This window comes from Columba livia, chromosome 1 (assembly GCF_036013475.1).
Source record: "Columba livia isolate bColLiv1 breed racing homer chromosome 1, bColLiv1.pat.W.v2, whole genome shotgun sequence".
NCBI lineage: Eukaryota > Metazoa > Chordata > Aves > Columbiformes > Columbidae > Columba > Columba livia.
The window spans coordinates 192,054,937-192,070,038 of NC_088602.1; the positions used below are offsets into that span (position 1 = coordinate 192,054,937).

Consider the following 15,102-nt stretch of genomic DNA (forward strand, 5'->3'; position numbering starts at 1 on the left):
AGCTCCTACAAACTAAAAGTGAGCCTAAAAGACAGGATTTACAAAATCCTCTCATACAGAGTCTTCAATGTGAATGGTGGTAAAATGTAGCAAGATGTTGCGAGATAAAACCCAAAACACCTACATTCCTTAATTCAAACTTTCCTGGAGCCACAAAAAAGAAAAATCTCTAAGAAGTTACCATATTCAGGGTTCTGGAAATTTAGAAGGAAACAAATTCCAAGATACAACGGCCTAAAGGCCACATAAACCAGCAACTAGCCACTACAACCTAAGAGTTTGATGGGACTTCTTTCTGTAATACCTAGTTCTGAAGAAACTTTGATAGGAAGGTATTCAACTTTATATGGATAAACAATTTCAAATAAACGTGTGAAATTCAGTTGCCCTCCTGTATTTCCAAAGGACCTCTTATAAGCCAAAGTGATGCATGATGTGTCTACTGAAGGAGACCACTCAGCACTAACCACCCATGACCCCACGACACCAGCTGTTCTGCAAACACAATTCTCCCTCAAAATGTTTCCAGTGTGGGTTTAAAATGAGCCAGAATAGGTACAAACACCAAACAGAGAGAAAGGCCATATAGCAGACAAGGTAACAGAAAAACAGTAAGCATTACTGTAGGCTCATCACCTGTATAGCCATCTGCTATTATATACATTGCCTTTCACATGACTATTGAGGATTCTGTGCCTGTCACAATTTTGCTTTATATAGAGTAACAGCAGAAGAGTTATGGTTATTCAAAAGTACAAAAGCTTAGAAAACTTTCCTCTGAGATGCTTAGTTTATATATTTCTTTTTACTTATTTTCAATCAATTCTTACATTTGTCTCCTCTGGAGAATGTCTACAGAATATATTCCTCAACATCTGTTAAAGTTGGAAGATACTACCAACATTGTGAATACCAAAGCAGCTAGACATCCAACTGTATAAAAACGTCCAGCATCTTGCCTGTTGGTCTTATAGCTAACAGACAGCACTCAAATTTCTGAAAGTTCACAAGAGAATTTCTGCTGATTTTAATACACAATGAAGAGATGGAAGATTTTTTCCTCCACAAAACCAACCTCCACAGTAAACAATAGCCAGAACGCCCTGCCTAGTATTTGTACAAATATAGGCTTTCTAGTAACAGCATGGTATCTTGGGGATAGCTGATAAAGTCTTCCACACTTCACTACCCCCAGTATGTGCTCCACAAACACCCTCTCAAGGGTGCTCGTCTGCACTTTGAAGTAAAATGTTGCATTACTGAAGATAACCTTTAGAAGAACTGCACTCACTGTCTCAAAAAGCAAAACACATGCACATACATGGTGGGACATAGAGACAAAACATAAGGAAAGCCTAAGGAATGTTTGTGTTATGGGTGCTTCAAAGACTTTTTCTGTATGCCATTATAGGCATAGCATGACAGCTCACGCTAAATTATTTAAATCTCTCAAAGATACCCCCCAGAAAAAAGACACAACTGCTTTTAACACATAAGCACCAAGGAGAATGGGCTGTGGAAAGAGGACTTTTTTCTACACTGCAAAGCAAAATGCTACTAAATGTAGCCATGATAATTAGGAACACCATTAATGCAAAGCAAGTCTTTTACCTTTCACTGCATTAAATAAATGTTTTTACAGTTTTAGTAGACTGCACGTGCAGCAGGTAACTTTGAGTGTATCAGACACCCTCCAAAATCCAGTGAACATAATAACACAGCTGGTCTCTACTATCAGCAGCTGTCTCAGTGTAGATCTAGAAGTTACAGAAGACATTTTTAAGCAAAATTACAGCGTCCAAAGTAGAAAACGAGAGAAGCAGTACAGGAAAGTTGAATTCTACAGTTTTTTCCCATGTGCAGCTCTCTGGAGCGGCTGTTCCGAGCGCCGGGCCGGGCGGTCGCCCCGCACAGGAAGGGCTGCGCTGTTTACGCCGCGGCCGAAGCGCGCCTGTCCCCTCGTGTCCCACGTTCTCGCGGGGGAACGGTTTTAACGATTTCCTGGCCTTTTGTGGCCCCGGCACCCGGCTGGCAAGCCTGTGCCCGAGAAGCCCACCTCCCCCCGGCTCCCCGCGCAGCCCCAGGCCACCGTGCACCCTGCACGGAGCCACGGCCGCCCGCTGCGGGGGGCGGCGGGCTCTCCGCCCCCGGGGCTGCCCGGGCCATCTTGGCTCGGGATGGATGCGGCCACATGGTCACCGCTCCCTCCGCGGGCTCGGCTTCCACGGCCTCCCCGCGGCGCGGCCCCGCCAGGTGCGACCGGACGCTGAGCCCCGGCGGGTCCCGCCGGCCCGGCCCGGTCTGTGCACAATGCCGGGCGGGCTCGGGGCGCGGCCAGTGGGCACCCAACCCCCCCGAGCCTGCCGGGCGGTCCGGGCCAGCGCCGAGCCCCCAGGGACCGGCGACCCCCGCCCGCCGGGCTGGCCAGGCCCCCTCCCGGGGCCTCGCAGACAATGGAGCCAGTACCGCGGGCCTAGTCCCCGGCTTCCTGCGCCGCCCCGCCGCCACACGCCCCCTCCCCGGCCTGGCGGCGCTGTCCTGCGGGCGCTCCCAGGCAGGACGGGGCACCGCCGGGCCCGGGGCGCGAGGCCCCGGCCACACAGGCACCGGCGCCGCTGAGGCAAAACGCGGGGGCTGCGGGGGCCGGGGGAGAGCGAGCCGGACCACCCTGCCCGGCCCCCTCCCGGTGCCGGAGCGGTGCCACTCACCTCCCCGGGTGGCCGTCGCAGGGGAAGCCGGAGGTCGCCGCCGCCACCCGGCCGGGCCCGAAGGAGTTAAAAGGAAGGGCCGGGCGGGACCGTCCCATTCATTAGCCGGACGCTTTGTCTCCGGCCGCCGCCGCCGCGGCGCTGAACAGGCTGCCCCGGCTCGGCCGCCACAGGGCGCGGTGCGCAGGCGCCGGGTGCGGGGGGCGGGGCCGCCGAACGGCAGCACGCACGACGCGCAACATGTCATCCGAGCCGCGGCCCGTAAAATGGCTGCCCCGGGGCCGTGACGCCCAAGGGGCGGTTGGGCGGCTCCGCGCCCGGATCTGGATCGGGGCGGCGACGGGCGCAGGGAGCCAGGTGTCCGGCTGCGCCGCCCCCGCGGCGGGGCCGGGGTGAGACGCGGGCCTTCGCCGCAAAGGCGCGACCGCTCGCCTCGGCCCTCTTCGTTTCTGGGGCAGCTGAGAGGGGCGGTGGCGGCTGCTGCGGCTCGGAGGGCGGCGGGGACGGCGCGGCGCCGGCCTGGGGGTTCCTGCGGCGCCGCAGGCTTCCAGGGGCATCTGCCGGGCCGGCAGCGCCTTCCCCGGGAGGCCGCGGGCGACCGTCCGGCGCTCCCCCGAGCCAGCTGCAGTCGGAGCGGCCGTTCCCCGCCTCGCAGCGGGGGCTGGCGGGCGAGGCGGCGCGGGGAGTTGGTGCCTGGCTCGCTGGGACTGCCGGCGGGGCCCCGGCTTCGGGAAAGGCAGGCGGCATCCCATGGCCAGAACACCCAGGAGAGAGAGGCCTTCATGGGCATCGCTCTGCTGGGCTACGGGCGGGTCGCTGGCTTGAACGCAGCCCTCACGTTTTCAGGAATTTAATTTTTGTTATGCATATTTGCGTTTAAAAACCCACCTCGATATGTGTTTGTAGCGTAACGCGTGCTGGACGTGTTCCTGGGCTCTGTTTTGGCTGTGCTTGCAGCTGGTGTCCGCCTCAGGAGGGCACTTCAGGTGGGGCTTGATTCTGGTGCCCTGTGTAGCCATCGCGGGGAAGCTGTTCAGGGACGAAGGAGATGCCTTGTGTCGGTGCCGTGATGTGGTGGCCCGCTAGAGACTTGAGATCTTGCGAGTTTTTCTGGATAAAGCGCTTCCAGTTTTGATGTTCAGTTGTGGGTCAGTGTTTCTCTTCTGTGATTGGGAAAGATTAGTCGAGGTTGTCAATTGGATTGGGTGATCCAGGCTTTTCGGGTCGGGTGGGGGTGGTTTGTTTTTGTTTAGTTTTGTGGGTTTTTTTTTTTTTGTGTGTGTGTGTGGTTTTTGTTTTTTAGTGCACGTCATTTGTACAGAGAGTTACATGAAGATATAATCTGGTGAGGCTTTGACATTTGTTGTCCAGTTATCAGCACTGATCGCAGATTTCTGCTTCTTAGACTTCAGTGTTGCTGGTCATAACAACTTGCATCTTACAAGAGGAAGTAGGAGAAAAACATCAACAGTATTGGTTTGAAAGTAATTTTAAGTTTTACATTAACAGAGAGAGAATTTAGAGAGAAATTGTGCTTAAGCAAGGGGTTTTTTTATGCAAGTTGTTTTTGTCAGTTAATATTTTTTTATTGAACAGTCAAAAATGTTTTGTCTGCTATATGTCAGTATATGAAGGAATTTAGTTGATTGCTTTTTGTTTTGAAATAGCAGAGCTTTGGAACATTCTTCTATAATGTTTGTATGTTTGTACTTCTATAGTACTGGTGTGGTCTTCTAAATGGATAGTGCCAGTGAACAAAGTAAACAATCTGTTATGGTTAGTGTTTAGTGTGAAAATCTCATGTCAGGTTTGTTGTGGGGTTTTGTTTGTTTGTTTTCCATTAATATGCTATTCAAAATCACAACAAAATAGCTATTACACTGTGTGTTGGCAGTCCTTCTTAGTTCCATATTATAACTTTGTAACTTACAGTGTGTTTTTACAGATACAGTTAAACTGCTACTGTAGACAATTCAGGCCAAATAACTGAGGCCAAAGTGATTTGAGGTGAAGTTACTTTCACTTGCCCAGTTTTCACTGTTATAAAAGTGCACTTACGTGGAAGCATCTAGTTAAAAAAGAAGTTTGGTCTCAGCCATATCTGACATCTAGACTTAGTAATAGAGGCGTGAGAACTTAGCTTAGAAGCCTTTATCACCAGGCTGTTATAAGGTAATTATGCTGATTATTTAACATGCAATAATAATAAAAAAGAGATATATATGATCTCATAAAGCATCTCTTTGAGAGCTATTAAATTGTAACGGGTATGTTCAGTTTTACTTGGAATTAAATAGTTACACTCACCACAGAAAACATATTTTTTTTTCTTTTTTGAAACTGTTATGACTTCGAAGAATTTCCCAGTTTATAGTAAAAAAATAGTACAGTAAACTAAGAAATACTGGAAATTCACTTTGTGCTTTTCTACTAGTACGTTGCTCTTTCTGTATGCATCTCTTTGTTCTTCATTTTTTCATACATCCTATTCCAAAAATTTTCTTAAGGGTTAATGAAAGCTGAGACTGATGAAGTTTGGTTATTTCTTTAAATTTTCTTCTAAGAGGCTTGAGAACCAATCAGTGGTTCAGTATATATATTCAGTATCACAGATGGAGTGGCCTAGCTGAAACTTCTTTCTGTTTTACAGAGACACACTGTAAACTTAAGAAAGTAGGTCTTAAAAACCTGAGCAAAGCTGGGGCTTTTTTTTCCTCACAGGTGACCAGGTAATATGAAGAATAAAACAATGAGATGATGGTGATGGGGTGACATGACTGCAAAAGAAAGAAAAAGTAACTGCAATTTCTAGAGAAGGCTCCAGACTGCCAGCTTGTGGTTAATGTAGCAGCATTGGTGTAGTGATAGTCTAAAGACAAAGATTGTCCTTAAAGTATGTGGTCTGAGGTGCAAGTATGTGGAAGAACATTGTGATTTGGCAAGTTGAACATCAGGAAAGTCTGTGACAGAGATTTTGCCAGAAAGCCACCAAACCTTTTCTTATTTAACTTCAGAATTTTTTTTTCATTTTCACCCTTTTATGCCTTTATAAACTTGTTATCTGTTTCAGACATTGTGAATAAACACCTTTATTTGCATGTTTAACTGAACCTGGCATGAATTAAAAGTGGTGCGATATTAAAAAGTCATTTCTCACTTCAGTCCGTGGAGCAAACTGCAAGAACCTGGTTCCCTGTTATGTTTTGTAGAATATCAGAAAGCTAAGAGAGCATGCTCCCAAAGAAACTGTTTGGGTTCTCTGGGGAATAGGTGTTACAGGTTCAGAGAAGAAAGAAATGTCACTTCAGTAACTGTAAGTAACCAGCTTTTTGTCATTCTTGATGCTGGGGTGCACACTGAATTCAGCATGCTCCCAGGAAGACTATTATTTAATGTGAACCTAAAACCAGTTGGAAACGAGATTAAATCCTTATATCCCCCTCCTACTGTGACAGAATTTAAAATATGCCCTAAATATACCTATTTCTCTGTCAATATTGTGTTATGTGTAATTAGGTTATTGTAGATTGCTGCAGACAAAGCTTTATGTTCTGTGGTCCCATAGTCTCTCCAGTCATTAAACTGTTCATCTTAATCTGATATTTTTTCCTTCTTTCAATCCATTTATTTCTTGGTCATGAAGATAACACTGATACTGCAATGATAAGTTGATGTAGTTTTATCTTTCTGAATATGTATACCTTTGGAAACATTAGGTGTTATAATGGCATATTGATAATAGCACTGTTAGGAGTATTAACCTTTTTGCTGCTGTTATCTTGTTTTAGCAGAATTGGGCAGTTAAAGGATTTGTCTCCAAACCTACTCTAAGATTATTTTATTTACTCAAACCTTTGACTTCACCTCTAGCGGCTTCTGCATTAGTGGTGTGTTTTCCATATGAAATCGTGAAGACTATATCAAGAAATAATAGTTATTAAGTCAAGCACAAAGAATTGCTGCCTTTTGTATGCAATGATGTAATGTATTTATTAAAATTATCTCTTTTCCTCCCTGTATATGTTGTCACAAAAGCAGGGTTCTTTACCCGGTGTGCAAGCAGCCGAATATACACACGGAGTCAAGATATCATTTTCTTAGGAGATTGCGCTGTGTTGGGAGCTAGGTGATTAAAACCACAAAGCTAGCACTCTTTCTTCACAGTACCTGCATCATTTATACTTTCAGTTTTGGTTAGTACCTCCTCACATTTCTACCCCCCTTTCCAGGAATGGTTAGTAACTTACATATTGTTGCACAATCATTTTCTTGGACTATGCATGCTCATGGGTTAGGGTCTTCACCTGGGCCGGGGTCTTCATGCCTGTGGGTGTGATTTTTAGTATTATAATGAGCAAAGTTCATCCAAAGGACACTCTATCTGACAGTCTCAAGATATGTGTTAAACAAATGTAACTAATTACGCATGTTCCAGGATGTTCAAACTGCAAGGACAGCAGCTCCTGATAAGGAGTTCCTCAAATCACTCTTATCTCTCTTTAAGGAGCAGACTGACCTGGTACTGGTCCTCTGCTTGCTTATCCTTAAGTTAGTCATTGCTGACAGGATACATTCCTTTAATTGGTAACGACTACATATAGACTCCAGCCTGATCCAGGACCCTATCTAGGCAGTGCCAACTTAATGATTGAAACCTTAAAACAGAGGTCAGAAGTACCAAATTTGGATGTTCAATTTGGTGTCACATGGGTATAATTTCTAAGAATACTTAACATAAGAGAGTACTTACATATTTAGCATACATACTGCATTAACTTCAGCAGGCATTTGGCTCTCCTCATCAGATTCAACATCTCAGGTTGGGTACTCGGAAAATGAAGAATGAGCAATTACACGGTAGTTGTGAGCAACCTGAAGTGGTATTTACTGCCAAAACCGTGATACCTTTGTGCCCTTATATAAATGGCTTCATATGTTACAAACACAACTGTCTAATCTCTTTATCCTCCTGGATTTATCAGAGTTGTATGTAGTGATTTTTGACTTTGAGTTGAGGGTATGATAGGATGTTCACAGGAGTTATTTGTATTTACCCTTTATGTGGAGTGAGGATGGTGTTGGAATATGTCTTAGGAATGCTCAATTTGAAGTTCCTATTCTGGCATTTTTTGAGCCTATTGAGATTTTGTCTGCATTAAGAAGTTATGTATCAGAACTGATTTATGTATGTGTGAGTTTGGAAAATCTCGTTATTAGCCAGCATCAGACACTGTCTGAGGTGGTAGACATATCTGAGACAAAGCAAAGAAAACTTGTGTAGGGCTCATTACTATTTGTGAAATGATACATATGAGTTGGGTTTCTCTCAACAGAGGAAGCCATGAGCTATGTCTGATTCGTTTGTTTGTTTGTTTTGGGGGGGATATTGTGCATTGTGTCATGCTTCTGACTGACTTTTTTGCTTTATTTTTCCTCCCTAGAGTTTGATGTCACCTTGCTTTTTAGGCTTTCCCCACGTAAATGAGAAGACAAGGTTGTAATTCTGAATGAGCCCATCTATTTTGGGATTTATTCTGCGGTAAATGACTAGGGATTCTAACAGCAAAGTTTCATCTGTTGCATACTGTCTTAATCTTCTGCAGACCAGGTTTGTCCTCTAGAATGAATGAGGAAGAGGTACTAAAGTAATTAAGGCTGGATTTGTGTCTCATTGCTGATGGAGTTTCAACTTAATTATACTAAGGCTGAAGTATTAACTCATTGTAAATAATGGAGATGGTTTCTTGAAGATATACATGTTTGTGAGTGACCTAATTAGGAAAACAGCTTCACTCTATACTTAATCACATATTACACTTGCAAGTTTTGATACTGACAGTAAGGAATTGAGAATAGAGAAGTCACTGTAAGGGATTTAACAAATAAAATAAACTAAGCATACTATTAAACTTCATGAAGGCAGTGAGTAACATTTTTTTTGGATGAAAGCTGAGCAGAGGGAAGGATCAGGGAATAGGAATGGGTAACGAGAGAAAGTAATGATGTATTTGCAGTAATATTGTTTACATGGGTTATAGTGGCTTAAGCAGTTCCCTGACTTTGTGCTGAATGAAGTATCTTCTGAAATCCAGACATCATGAGAACAACCACAGGGAGAAATTAAAAATAACACTACTGAAAAAGTTGTTTGATTTGTGAAATACATTGTGTATCAGATATTTCTGTGGAGGGCACTTGGCTTTCTTTTTGTTGTGGCTACCTTTGACAAAAATCTTCAGTTCAAATAGGTGCTTTTTTTTGTTGCATTAACTTTCTATAAATTCAGTCTTTATCTGCTATTGAGACTTCCTCAACATGCCTTGCAAAAAAAGAAGTCAAAAGACAATGTAAATTGTTTAACCACAATGTTTTAAAATTCTTTGCTATGCAAGGATGGCATTTTTAGAACTTTTCACATAGCAATTATTGTTTTGCTTTTTGATTCCTATCCATTACCACTGACATTTTGTCTTTACCCGTAACTCGGCTCAGTTATGCTATGTGAAGTGACAGATGCTCCAATTCTAAACATGCAGTTTCTTTTGATCGCTAGTAACTAGAGATGCTGAAGGGGCACTTCTAAACTCTGGGTTTGCTTTCCTGCTGCCTCCTTTGTGCTGGCAATGATTTTCATCTGATGATGCAGTAAGGCAGTTCTGGGAGCTAAACAGAGACCCAGTGACTTGTTTATGAAAGGTTATTCTGATGGCAATAACCATTTGGCAGGAATAGCTTCCTATAAAGGCCTTTCCAGATGGAGTTATTATGCAGAACATAATAAAGGTGCCAAACTGTAAACACTAGGAATTGAATAATTAATTCCAAAGAGGCAATGACAGGAGAGAAGGGGAATACTATTCCCTTGATTATGGTTCTGTCTGCTCTTTAGTAAACAACAATATTGTTATACATAAGAGTGAAAATAACTCTGCTCCAAAGGTTTGTGCTTGATAAAATAGTCTCCAGTAGATAGTAGGTTTGTTATTTAGGAGACCTACAGGTGAGTAGATGGGCAAGCTTTGTGCTTTTGGTGCAGCATTCTGTAATTTGTGGATTGATTTCTTTTTTTTGATTGAAGTATAGTTTATGTATGGTTTCATGTATATGCTTATACCAAAGTGTCTGTAGGGGTGAGCTCAAGCACCACCTTCCATCATGCAATAGTCATGAGCACATATAGTAGAGAGTGCCTTGTTACTGCAAAATCCCAAAGGTACCTGATGTTAAAGGATTCAAGCTACATAGCAAAAGGGTAAGGCAGAAAGTAGGTTTCCCTGTCAATTGTGTATCTCAGTGAACTGATTAACATACCTTTCTGTCTGCAAGTCAAAGTCTACATACCTCTTATTGCAGTAGGTGACTCCAAGCTGCAGTTCCAACAAATGCTTAAATGGAAATGGGGTAATGGCCTTTGCATAGCAGCTGTACAGCTTAAAGACCACTCTGTCCAATGGTATTTAAGTATTATCTGTAGATAACATTCCATAGGACTGTTTAGCAGATGCAACTGACAAAGGTATTCTTAGCAAGTACACTGATGTAGCTTGAGTTCTGGTGGAATTCTGATGATAAAAGGACTTTGTCTTTATCAGTACCATAAACGGCATTGACACAGCCTGCAGTCTGTTTTAAAAGTCATATTTCAGTGAAGACCATTCATTTGGATCAACATTAACTGTTCTGGAGATCTGAATGGTCTTCTTACTAGTTTTGTAAATACGGAACCACTTTGATTCTGAGGATGAGAAAGGTGGTACGTGCAGGAAGTAACAGCTAGTGAAGCCATAAGAAGCAAAAAAAACTGATTCCTTAGCAGGCCGTGAATTTGGATGAACATGACTGTTATTTCATCTTTACTCACCCTTTTATCATAATATGGCTAAGCTTCAGGATCAGAGAAATGAAAAGGAAAATTCAGGCAGTTCTTCGTAACCAGAGAACAAGGCAGATGTTCAGTAAACATGTAGGGGTAAAAAGGGCCAACACTTTTCTTTTGTATTTGAACCCAGAAGGTTGATAATCCATTCTGGAATTGCCGTGTAGGACTTTGGAACACATGTCCCACTCAGTCTAGTATAAAAAAGTCAGACTTTCTGCCCAAGTATCGATAACAAGGAGGTGGATCATTAATACATGGAGTTGTCTTTAAATAGTTTGCAAAGATAACCTGGAAGAGGTGGAGGGACACTACACCACCTCGCAGACTGGAGATAAACAGTTGTGGTTTGTTTGTCAGCGCACTGCTGTAATATGTCTTTAGATATGTTAGCAGGATTTTTTCCACAGTTCATGCTGTTCTGGCTTCTGTGAGGTTTGTGAACAACCTTTCATTTGAGAACAATCAGCCTTGCACAGTCATGCCTGTGAGTACTTTACCAGTGCCATATACCACGACTGATGAGGTAAGTGGGATCAAAAAGCATCCCCCTTGCAGGATACGAGAACCATAACAATGTTGCTTCCTATGGGATTGTATGGGGGGGGAGGGCGGGGTGCGAATATTAATAATGCATAGATGAGTGTGAAGGTGTAAACTGTATAGAGGGGAAGCCAGACTTGAAAACGTTATAGGGATAGATTGGCTTGAGGCATCACATCACTTAGCAAGGTTAAGCAGATTTGTCATTGTGATAGGAAGAAGACCAACACATGCATGTTATAGCCATCCAAAACCTGTCTTGAAATGGAAAGATTCTTGCAGGTTCTGAACATGTGGAGTGGGCTCTGCCTCTTGCTTGCCCCTTTACCAGCCAGCAGTTCAGACCAGGAGAGGAATACAGACTTCTACCCAGGGAAGATCAGCACCACTGCCAATATTTAAGTGCTGTGGCAAGTCTGAGTTGATCTCTATTATTAATAATCTGTGAAATATGATACTATGTAGATGATACACTTTAGCAATGTAGAAATGTGTCGTGAAGTCCGATTCTGCAAAGACAGGCAGGAGGATGCCAAAACAGATAAACAGCATTTGTGTTTATTTACATGATCCTTCATTTTTGAAATGTTTCTCTTGAGAATTTGATAACTAGTGCAGGTGAAAGCTGGCAGGCAGAAGATGTTCTTTCTGTGGAAATTCACTGTGCGGGGTGAGTCAGCTGTGGCAACGAATTGAAAACTCGATGCTGCCAAGTAGGAGTATGAAGATGCTGATGGGCTGGGACTGGAGCCCCATGCACATGTTGAGCCAATGCCAAAAGAGGTGATGAGGGTCCTGTTGCCATCAAACTATGGTTCAGAGGGCCAGTTATTTTTTGCCTGAAATTGTACAGTATTGCAGTAGAATTTTTTCCTTCTCATCCAAAAATGGAATGAATAATGTTTTGAGACACCAAGTCTCACGGTGAGATGGAAAAGGCAAAGGGAACAGATCTTTGAGATTATAGAACATGTGCTGAGGACTGGTCAGATGCCCCAGATAATACTACATACTGTTGTATTTTAAAATATGGGCTAACATACTAATACTTAACATGGAAGGTTGAGAATTCTGATCTGGTAGTCTGCCATAAGGTATGTGAGAGATGATTCAAAAGTGTCAGGCTCCTAATACTGAACTATATGTTGAGCCTGACCTGATCTTTGTGCCATTGCTCTGAAGGACTGTATCAAAGAATGACGTGTCCTGTGCCACAGCTTGGACAGTCCATAACAAAAACTCCTTGTACCTTGTTACCAAGAATAATTGAGGATCAATAACACTGATGAACCTTTCCTGCATGCTAAATTACACTGTCTCCAGGTATGGGCACCAGAAAATGGAGCTCAGCAGTTGTTTGGAATTCTGTAGAGAATCTGAGGGGCAGGGAGGCCTTTCTGCAAGTGGATCAGAAACCTTCCACCTCAAATCTGTTAGGAGTTCAGGTCCTGGCACCACAGCACACTGTTGTGATTGATTCAGGCTGTCCTGTCAGTCCTTAGTCAATCGGTTGTGGCAATCAATGATGCCGCTTCTGTCTTTTTAATGAAATCACTGTGGAAGTGCCACTTTGTATTTTTATCAGCACGAAGTTTAAGACCTTATACCTTATGGATGGCGTGTTTTTACCAAATGTGTCCTGTGCACAGGGCAGGCAGAGCTGAAAGATGTGTCTCAAGAAAAAGTCAAGTAAGTAGATCTTACTAGAGAGAATAAAGTATGAGTTTAAACTACAAAAAACATGGTTAAATGATACAAGTAAGGAACACTGCATTATTGAAGGGACATCCAGCTGTGGAATGCTGTAGTCCACCTGGCAGAAAAAAGAAACTGGAGAAGTGCCAGACTTGTGCATCAGACATGTTGGAGTATGGATACCATCAAGTTCTCTGTGGAAAAATTACTTCCAGTTATAAAGCATTTGTACAACTGCAGGGCAGATATACATGTGGATTAATACTTAAAAGATAAAACAACATGTTTGCTATCATAAATGAGATTTTATTATACTTATTATTAGCTTCTTGACAAAAATTATAATTTCTAGTAATTTTTATACTTTGCACACCAACGCATATGGTTTAGTATGCTGCTCCCTCTTTAATATCTATGACCAGCTGAATTCCAGTGCAACAACATTAACTTGAATCAGCATGTTGTAAGACTTGTAAGACTGATGTAACTGGAGAGTAATTCATCACAGGGAAGTGCACAAATGACCAGATGGACTCTGCAATTCATACACTCTTATCTTTTTTTTTTTTCTTTTTTAATTGGAAATTGAAGTTACTGGAACTGTCTGATCTCAAAGATCTATTTCTACACTGAGTGCACTGGAGTTGCTTCTGTTTTAAGAGATTGGTGTGCTGGATGGTCCCTGATGGGGGGGAAAAAGGAGTCGGAAAGTACTTTGCCTACTCTATAGGATTTCTTTAGCTTTCTGGATCTTAATTCACTTTCTACAAGTAAGTAATGACAGATGTATCTGTTTCCGATTTCCCAGTCATAAATTTATTGTGGGACAAATGGCTGTTGGAGGCAAGCAAACACAGTACCACTAGAGAAAATGTAAAAATAAGTTGAAGAAATCTTTGGGCAAGTGATCATATGTACTCTTGACCACTTGCTTTTTACTGCTCACAGGACTTGTTCTGTATTATCAGCACAGTGTCTCAGGCTGGGGTAGCTAAAAGTTGTTTCTTAAGCATGTGGGTGCAGCTGCCTCACAGAAATGTATTGCAGTAAAACCCTCCAGATCTCGAATGTGGCTGTAATGGCTGTCTAAAAATAATATAAAACAAAGGGTGTCCTTCACAGGGCCAGCCAGAAATAACTTGCTTTTGCTCTGTCAAAATGTAAAGCTCTTGCTCGTTAATTTAAAAGCCACAGCCTGACCCGGAGGCGACGCAAGAGCTAACGTTACAGCAAATTTTCTACGTGCAAACCTCGAGCTTGGACTTCTACCAAAGAAAAAAATAAATATCAGTCGTTCGTAGTTTCCAGCCTCGGTTTTGTAACAAGCCGCGTTCCTTCCCCCCACCCCGTTTCGTTCTCCCCGCGCTGGGACGTGTGGCCGTTCTGGCTGGGGGCGGCGCGGCGCGGGGCCTGGCTGTGGCCGGGACCGGCCGGCTGCGGGCGGGAAGGCAGCGGCCGGAGCGGCGCGTTCCCGCCCTGTCCCGCGAGGCGCGCCCCGCCCCGGCCCTACCCGCCGGAGCGCCCCGTGCCGGCTGCGGCCAGTCCCGCGCGGGCCTCCGCCACCCGAGGCCGGGGGCGGGGGAAGCGGCGGCGCTGGCCCCGCCCCGCGGCGGCGGCGGGGCTGGGCGGTGCCTGGCGCCCTCACGTCCCGTCCCTCCCGCCCTCCTTCTCCTCCCCCCTGTCGGCGCAGCGCTGTGGTGAAGCCGCATTGTTTGTGCCGAGGGGGGAGGGGAGCTTCTCAGCCCCGGGAGCTGAGCGCCGAGCCCGCAGCCGGACGACGAGCCGCGTCGCGCCTCACGAATGCGCCGCGCCCGGCTGCACCAGCAGCCCCGCACCCAGCGCCGGGTCGCTGTCGCGGGCAGCGCGGCCCTCTCAGCGCCCGCTCGTCCGCCCGCGGCTGCCGGACGCGGGGCCAGGCGGCAGCCCCGGCGGGACCTCCGCCATTAAACCGGCCGCAGCGTCGGCCGCAGAGGCGGAGCGGGAGGTCTGTCAGCCGCGCTTCGGCGGCTCCCACAGCGTGAGTGAAGCCGGGCGGGCGGCGGGGGCCGGCGGTTGGGGGCTGCGGGGACGGGAGCCGGCGGGTCCCGCCGCGGCGAGACGGACACCGGCTGGGGGAAGGGTAGGGCGGGCTGGGCACGGCAGCGGGGGAGGGCGCGGAGGGGAGAGGCGGGCGGGGGGGAGCCGAGCGCGGCGGTCTGGGGGAGGGCGCCGCTCGAGCTGTTTTGTCAGCCGCCATATTTGTGGGCCGAGTATTTTCGCGGTGGGGAGGGAGGTGACTGT

The 15,102-nt window shown here is 45.4% G+C and overlaps 2 protein-coding genes across 7 annotated transcripts in view; one reads left to right on the forward strand and one right to left on the reverse strand.

Annotated features, from left to right (window-relative positions):
* The window catches only part of ZBED4 (zinc finger BED-type containing 4), a 30,317-nt gene extending 26,443 nt beyond the window's left edge, over window positions 1–3,874 (reverse strand). For 2 of the 4 annotated variants that reach the window (XM_065048946.1, XM_065048949.1), the window contains exon 1: window positions 2,709–2,905. The gene's annotated coding sequence lies outside the window, so the exon portion shown is untranslated. Of the gene's footprint in view, window positions 1–2,708; window positions 2,909–3,596 lie in introns of those variants that run through there. The other 2 variants (XM_005498159.4, XM_065048950.1) reach the window with 2 other exon arrangements.
* A 10,611-nt stretch (window positions 3,875–14,485) lies between these two features.
* Window positions 14,486–15,102, forward strand: part of BRD1 (bromodomain containing 1) — a 61,911-nt gene continuing 61,294 nt past the window's right edge. For all 3 annotated transcript variants that reach the window (XM_065048942.1, XM_065048941.1, XM_065048944.1), the window contains exon 1: window positions 14,486–14,839. The gene's annotated coding sequence lies outside the window, so the exon portion shown is untranslated. The remainder of the gene's footprint in view (window positions 14,840–15,102) is intronic.